Source organism: Streptopelia decaocto, assembly GCF_964273445.1.
Source record: "Streptopelia decaocto genome assembly, chromosome: 1".
Lineage (NCBI taxonomy): Eukaryota > Metazoa > Chordata > Aves > Columbiformes > Columbidae > Streptopelia > Streptopelia decaocto.
Genome location: NC_138663.1, coordinates 57232243 through 57240689, shown reverse-complemented (window position 1 = coordinate 57240689; position 8447 = coordinate 57232243). Strand labels below are relative to the sequence as shown.

Here is an 8447-nt window from a genome sequence, read left to right as displayed (position 1 = left end):
AAGGAGTATCCGGAGATATTAAGGTGTACCCGTGAGAGAGAAGGGAGTAGAAGAGTAACATTGATGACAGCAAAATTAGCCAATGAGGTGTTACTGCTGTAACTTGTAACCAATAGTAAAGAGACACATGAATTGGTAAAACTGTATAAAAATGCATTTGTGGCAATAAATGGCATCTCAACCACAACATATGGTGACCCCGATGTGGTCCTGTATGAAGAAGGATCTGGCATGAAGAAGAGACAGCGGTGAAGCTGTGACAGCCGAAGAGGAGCTGTGGAGATGGAGCCCGGTACAGCTGACAGAGCAGCAGGGGGGAGCTGCCGAACATCCGGATCCTTGAAAAGACAGAACAGCAAGAGTTGGTGAACTACCAGAAAACGGTGGGGGTGGAAGTTATCTAAAGAAGGGGGTACTAATATTATCTACATGGAAATTGCTTCTGAAGAAGTGGGTTATTAGCCTTCTGGAACTGACTTTACAAAGGACTATGTTACTATGGGGCAAAGCACTACCCAAAGATCCAAAGACTTTGAGAGGATTAAAAGAGCAATGGGAACAGGCAGAGACAGCGGAGGGGGGTGGCTTTCCTGGGCTAGACTTGGGAAAAAAAGAGTGCACTGTTCCGAACCCCCCTGTTACTAATGATTCTCCAGCAGCGTTCAAGTCCGTGTTATCTGATGACTCAGACGAGGATCTGCAGCATTTTCTTGAAAAGTTAAAAGGAAAACGAGTATGTGTACGTGTTGCCCCGAGATCGGATAAAAACCATGAAAGACTCAAAGCAAAATTAGACCTATGCAATGTAACAGCTGTAGATCATTTAGGATGGAACAATGGGGATTCGTTGAAAGGGGGAGGTATCCCCCAACTCTTGGAAGAGACACTAATTGGCACACCACAATTACAGGCAAGATTAGTTTCTGAAATCCTGAGGCAGTCAGCAGACCTTGCATATCAAGCTGTGATAAAGGTGCCTGAAACTGACAAAGCAGCCAAATAATATACAATTGTTAATCAGGGTCCCAATGAGAATTACACACAGTTTATTGGCCATCCTCAAGAGGCCATCAATAAGCAGGTTGAAAACTTAGAAGCTAAGAAAGCACCAGTGTTGAAATTAGCAGTAGAGAATGCTAATGTTTGCTATCAACGTGATATCTGTGAGTTTTACAGTACATATTATGTGCTTCTGTGTGTTGCGTCTCTGAAAATCAAGCAGCTTGTCAGGAATGTGAGTTAATTGTTTTACGGGTTGTTGTCAGAATTGTTTCTTTGTGGTATAAGTGTGCCATGAAACCTTCTCCCCACTTTTCCCACTCACGGCGCTGCAAGCAGCCCTGTGCTTCCCCCCCTCCCTCCCTCTTCTCATGGTTTTTACTTACAAGATGGGATTGGAAATTACTGTTTTCGGTCGTGTCCCTAAGTAATCAGTATTGGGAGGTGTTTTAAAACATAGGAAAGCACTTGGAAATATGAAGAAAGAAGATCTTGTGAAATATTATGGTCAATGGCGGCTGCTGTGTAAGTTAGATGAATGGGAAAAGTGACTGGAGGATAGAACCTTGAAGTCTAATACTTTGTTGCAATTATCGATGTTTTTAAGGCGAGCAGAAAAGAACAAATAAATCTCTACAAGATATCATTAGATCATTACAGACAGTTTGACAGGCGGAACACTTTGAACTTCAACAAGCTGAGAGAGAATTAACTGATAACGCACAGGTCCCAGTAAACTTGCTGAAGTCTGCAAGATGCTTTCCTCATTAACCTGTTTTCTTTGTGGGTATATCTGTTTAAGCATGTTGCAGTTTTAGTAGGTCTTTGTGTGGTACGGTGAGTTCACAGACTGTTAAATAATGAGAATCCATGGACTCAAAATATGCGTTTTGTGATAATACAGAAGATCATGAGTAATTTGGTTCTTTACTGTGTGAATGTGATGGTAAAATTCTGTGTGTAGCAGCTGTTATTTTTCTTTCCAGCATGCTAGCTTTATTCCAGCATTCAGACTTGCGCAGCTCTGTGACAGGCTGTGTCTCATCTTGGTGTATTAAACTTGGCTCCTTTGTTTGCACAGTAGGTAAAGAATCCTGGTTTGGGATAACAGTTGTAGCGCACCAGATGAGATGCTAATAAAAGCCTTGCCCAGTCCAGCTGCTGCAGTGGCGGGGGGGGCAGATGCCGATTGGGCTCCAGCGCACACTGACCTGTTTTGTCAGGGAGACCCAGCGGTACCTCTGCCCGGCTGAGCTGTGAGCGGCCCAAAGGTGCAATGCAAAAATCGAGAAATTGTCTTGAATAAGTGTAACTGTGACCCATCTGCAGATTTGAACTTGGTGTTTGGTTTTCATATCTGAGCTCAGTATTTTAGTTTGCATATATATATATATATATTTGGTACCAAAATAATTTTGTTTGGGGAGATAATTACAAAATGGGAACCGGTTCTGCTGCTAAAATACCACCCTGCTCCCCCTTAGGATGCATCCTTACATGTTAGAGTAATTTTGGGGAAATATTCTGAAAGAAGAAAACTTGATACTGTATTCGAATGTGGCTTAAATGTAGAATTCTGGGGTTTAGTGCTGTATTGCAATTAATGTTGTTGTGCAGAACTTTGGAAAAAACTGGGCGAAGTATGGTACTGTAAGTTAATTTGCTAATTTTGACACCAGAAAATAATTTAAATTGTTAAACTCTGATGCACATTGGGAGGGGGAAAAAAAACACAACAAACACAAAACAACAACAACAACAAAAACCCGAACAACCAAACCAAACAGAAAGAAAACAAACCCTAAATGCTATGATGGATCTGGCCTTGGTATTGTATGAGGTTGTATTTAAAAGTTGCTAGAATATGAACTGATTTGGATCTAGGAAATTGGAATAATGGATTGATGTTTAATATGCTGGGTTTTGACATCTGTACATTTTAAAAGGTAAATGAAGCTAAGGAATGTAACTATTGCTGAGCTACTTGGAATTGCATACAAAGTGTATTATGGTTGGAATGAAATGGGCAAACAAAAAAGCAAAATATCCCTGGCCTGTGTTGTACAGTTTGAATATACATTTCAGGCCTGTGTGAAGCTGCAAGATAAACTCAGCTCATTGTAACTGAGGAGTTTGCCAGAGCCTCCTGCTTCATACCAGCGATTACACCGCCTGCGTGGCCTTGGCTACATCTGAACTGCAGCAAGAAGAGAAAAAAGGAAAGACCTGTGTCCTGGTTTTGTTAAAAACCAGTTTCTCTTTTAGTTATTTTGCCTGTCAGCTAAAGCCTTCATATTAGCTGCATTTTCCTGGAGAACCAGACCCATGTTTTGGTAAACCTAGCAATGGAATGCAAACCTATTGATAAGCACCAATGGACATCTCGCAAGAGGGGCAACGAGAAACCGGTGACCAAGAAACTGACCAACTGTGTATAACATTCCATTCACGTGAATACTTCATATAAAAGTGGGAGATCACGAGGATCTTGTCCCTTTTGCCTTTGCTTTTTTCCCTTCTGCTTATGGCCAACATTAGGAGAGGACCTTGCTAGTCGTCCCTGTGAACTGAGGCCTAGTGATAGACTGAATCCAGCTCCGGTTGGCTGCAGAGTCCAATCCAGGACTTTGGTTGCCGGCTCTGCAGTTGCTGAGACTTTCAAGATTGGTTTTGTATATTTTGTATTATTTTCTCTATTCTTATTAGTAGCATTAGTAAAACACTTTTCATTCTTCCATCTATCTTCTCTCTGTCCTTCTTTCCCTCCCGATCGCCTGTCCTGAGTGGGAAGGGGGGAGAGGGAGGGGCAAAAAAGGGGAAGTGGGGGGGAGAGGAGGTTAACAGTACATCTGCCAGGGTTTTATTGTCACCCCGCAATCTTAACCCTCGACAACCCGGTTGCCCGCTGCCAAGCAGAGAAATGGGGGCTTTATTCCCCCCACTCTGTCTTTTTTTCATGAAGTGTTGTCATCCATCCTTGTTGTGGCACTGCGTGGCTTCTCGGCTTTGAATCAGGGGTTGTTGGTGTTTCTTTTTGCTTCAGTCTTGTTTCTTAGGTTCCAGCACATGTGGGGAGAGAGCTCATCATTTTACCTCCTTGCTGCAGTCGGTCTTTTCACAGTGGTCAGAGGGCTCAGTGCTTCTCTGGGTCAGACTGGTACTAATGTGGGTGTGGAGTGGAGCCAGGCTGGTTTGATGTGGAGTTCAAACTGATTTGTTTTCATGAGGGGCTGGAGATCTTGCATCTCAGATGGGGGTGACAGGGACGTTTAATTCCCCCCTGCCTCCCCCCCCCCAGCAGTGTTACTGCTAGAGAACTGTAACACTGCATGAAGGAGTCTGAGGGTGAAATTTAAAGGCATTGCCAGTGGATCCATAGTTCTGATGAAGCTGGGAAATTAAACCAAAAAAAGATTCTTTTTAATAGACTTATTGTGTGGTAACTGGTTGTAAGAGACTTCTTAGTAAATTCACCGTGCTAGTTTTTGAGGTCATGGGAGAGAATGAAAGAAAGGCCATTTTTTGAGACCAATGGAATGCCAAATTGGGAACAAAGTTTTACCATATGAATTCTTGTATTTGCCAGAAAGCCCTATACCTCTCTTGGGTCAAGATTTGTTAAGTAAATTGTAAGCTCAAATTACGTTTTCTGAGAATTCTGTTTGGTTGCATGTCCTACAAGAAGCTGCTGGGATGGTGCAGATCTGCTTGTGCAAGTGAGGAATCGCCAAGGAAATTTTGAATGCTGTATTTCCACTAGTATTAACAGCTAATGTTTCGATAAAGCAAACACTACAGTGATAGAACTGAAATAGGACTTCCATCCGGAAAGGGAAAACAATATCCAATAAATAGGACAGCCAAAATGGAGTTAGAAACTTGAATGAATAAATTTATGAAAACCTTACAGGCTGACTGCATTCGACTGGACTTGCAGATTAGTCTGTTTATAGCTACTACATAGAAACAACCTGTGGCTATTGTGGGACAGTATGGTGAGAATGCTAACAGACTGATATACCGATGGTTACTCTGATCAAGAAAGGTTATGCTTGTGTCATTAAAGGCCAAGGATCAAAGTGGATTCCCACGAAACGGGTCAAGCCTTGGCTGAGCAAAGACAACAAAGATTCAACAGATGCAGATGGACAGGAGGGAGAGAAGTTGTGAGGACTGTTTCAGATGTAAACCACGAATCCTAATTCAGTGTTATAGATGCAGACAGACCTGGTGATCTAGAAGCCTGTTAGCAAGCAGGTGGTGTCCCTTCTGTGGAGAATGGCAATTTGAGCAAACAGCAGGAGACTCAAAAGGGCAATATTACTTTTAGATAATTAATACAAAGATGAGGTAAAATTATGAGACATTCCTACCATAGGATCTATTACACTCTTTCTCCTTGATCTAGCAGCTGGTAAAGCTTTAGGAGACATATCAAAGTTAAGCTGTTGGTCTCTTAAATAGGTTAATCTAACTTCTGAGATGCTAATTCAATTACTAGTAGATGTTGATGGTATTAGGCAGGCTACTCTACAAAATCACAGAGTTGTAGATCTTTTCACACTAGGTTATGGTTGTGAAGACTTTGAGAGAATGTTGTATTAACTTCTATGATCATTCTGAATCTATTCCTAGTACTTTAGATACTAAATATAATAAATGGCTTTGCGTGATTCACATTGAATCGGAATGCTGAGTCCTTTATCGTTCCAACAGGTCTTTTTGCCAGGCAAGTCAAAAAAGACAGCCCTAGGCCTTTTTGAACTGGTGGCTCAGATGATTATTAAAATCAGATCACGTTGCATGGAATTAATGTCAAGAGAATGGGAAGTGATTGTGCTTCCTGTGCAAAGTCTTTATGCCTTCAGAGTGTGTCATGCAACAGGTACGCTATAGGAAGAACAAGGATTCCTTACTTCAGGGAAGAAAAAATATTTCTAATGAGACTGAAAAACCAAATGTTGTTTGAAGCTATTCAGCCTTCAAGGGAAATTGCTGTAGTACACTGTTCAGCTCATACCAAAGGATCCAGCAAAACTGAAAGGAGTAATCAGCAGATAGAGCTGCAAAAGCTGCCACATGCCAGAGTATATACAAGTGTGTTCTAGACATGAGGAATACTTTTTTTTTACAATGAGGGTGGTAAAATACTGGCCCAGGTTGCCCAGAAGAGTCATAGATGCCCCATCCCTGGAAACATTCCAAGCCAGGCTGGACGGGGCTCTGAGCAAGCTGATGTAGTTGGAGATGTCCCTGCTCATTGCAGGGGGGTTGGACTAGATGAGCCTGGACCAAAAGGTGTGTGTGGACAGCACATGAATGGTGTGTGAAGAGTGGGGGCACAGCAGAGACTGTGAGGGCTGAAAAGCCCAAGCCACTTCTGTCTTGGGGTCCCTCTGCCTGAGAGGCACAGAGTCTGGACCATTTCTTTGCTCTACTTTTCCATTTAGTTTTTTTTTATATTGTTTGAATAAATTACTTTTTTAAAGCACAGACATTTGAGAGTGTGCTACAGGAAACCTAGGGTCAAAAGCAATGGCTAATATTTATGGTTTTACTGAGCTAATTGTAGGAATGGTATGCAGAAAAGGCACAGGTTTATCTTTTATTGCTGTAGCGGCCAAGATTGCCGATACATTTTGTACATCCGATAAGTGAGAGGGTTGTAATTGCAGGGAGGGGCAGACAGAACAGGTGACCCAAAATTGCCCAATGAGGTGTTCCATGCCATCCATGTCATACGAAGCATGAAACTGGGAGATCACGAGGGTGTTGCTCTCTTTGGCCATGGCCGGCATTTGAAGAAGACCCTGTCTGTTCTCCTGCTTGCAGTCCAAGTATTCATACTTAATTACATGTATCATAATTTATACTAGTATATTGAAACAAATAAACACCAAAGTCAATTATACTGTTAAGCAGGCATTCTTCATTTTATCCGTGCTGGGGAACACTGGGGATCATCCTCCATAAGTTCTCCAGTGACTGGATGTTCTTGCCTTGCTTATATTCACACAACTGTTACATATTCATTACAATTTTTGGAAATTCTTAACATACAATACATCTATACTAGGTGTGGCGGAATGCAACCCCCCTCTCTCCCCCTCCCCCCCCTTCAGTTTGGAAGGAGTGGGCACATCTCCCTCTTTCTCTGCTACTTGAGGCTAACAGCTTCTTTTGTTTGGCCCCAGAGCACCCTGGCCAGGGCCATTATGAGAAGGGAGTGTCAAGGAGCCAGTGTGGGGGATGTTTTGGAGGCTTCAGGGGCACCCACTCCAGTGTGGGGGTGCAGAGAAGCTTCTAGAATGCCTACAAGTCAGATCTGATCAGCCAGTATAAAACCGGGATTCTCGTCAGCGACTCCGCCCATTGTCGCGGGTCCCTCGGAGCACGAGCTTGGCCACTGCCGCCGGGAGCCACGGGCCCCCCCCGCTCCCCGGGATGGAGACTCCGCTTGCCTTGCCGCCACGTGTGTAAGTGCGTGTATCTGTTTTAAAAATAATCCTGCACCGTGTTTGGCAAGTGTGTGCTTCCCCGGGACCCAGAGACGGCTCCGGCATTGTTTTGGTGCAGCCACGTCCATGCACACTGTGGACCGCCTGTTGTATTAGTTGCTGCCCCTTTAAATTATTTCCTCAACTGATATCCGAACCTGTATTTAAGTCACTTTTGGAGTGCTAAAACCCTGTTTCTCATTGGTTTAATAAAAGTTGTTTTGGACTCTGTTGTCACTTAAATTAACCTCGGGGTGCCTCCGTGTAATATTTCGTGACAATTTTGGCGTAGTCGGCAGGATATCAGAGATGGAGGAATTACTTAGAGGGTTGAGTAATATTTTTGCAGCAACTTGGCGTCTCGCGGTGTGTTTTGTTCTGGCCGTTTGCTTTAACTTAGCGCGGGCTGTGCGTACACTTGACTTCCAAAGAGAGGAAGAAGTTTTGCGGCAAAACAAGCGCGTGGGCTTTTTAAGCGAACGCCCCGCCGCTTCTCGACACTGAAAACAGTGTTGATGAAAGAGAGGATGTGCTCTCTTTCATTGAAATGGAGACGTGTACGTGCTTTATTTGTTTTGCCCCGTGTACCGGGGGTGATCGGATATCGTTAAGTGGTAGTTCGGATGCTTCCCCTCTCCCTGCCGAGGGATGCGGTACTGCTGGCTCTGGGACCGGTTCGTGGGAGCGGTACCGGCAACTCGGAGGGTCCGGCATAGCAAAGCCCGACCTCGCGAGTGCCGGCGACCGCTCCGGGACTGGCGGCACGAAACGGAGCAGCCTGAAAGGGCAGCTAGAAATGCATGTCCAGTGCGGGCGTGACCCGAAAAACGGAGGCAAACTTCTCCCCGTGAAGCTTCTGCCGCCGCTCCGCGCACCTCCCCCCGGCTGCCCCCCCCCCGCCACCGTTCCTGGCGACAAGTCCTGGCGGTGTGGGGCGGGGCAGCCCGGCCT

The 8447-nt window shown here is 44.3% G+C and overlaps 1 protein-coding gene across 1 annotated transcript in view; it reads left to right on the top strand.

Moving 5' to 3' along the window:
• LOC309442373 (C-type lectin domain family 2 member B-like) overlaps window positions 1–8447 on the top strand; it is a 60084-nt gene that overhangs the window by 4931 nt on the left and 46706 nt on the right. The gene's annotated exons all lie outside the window — the stretch shown is intronic.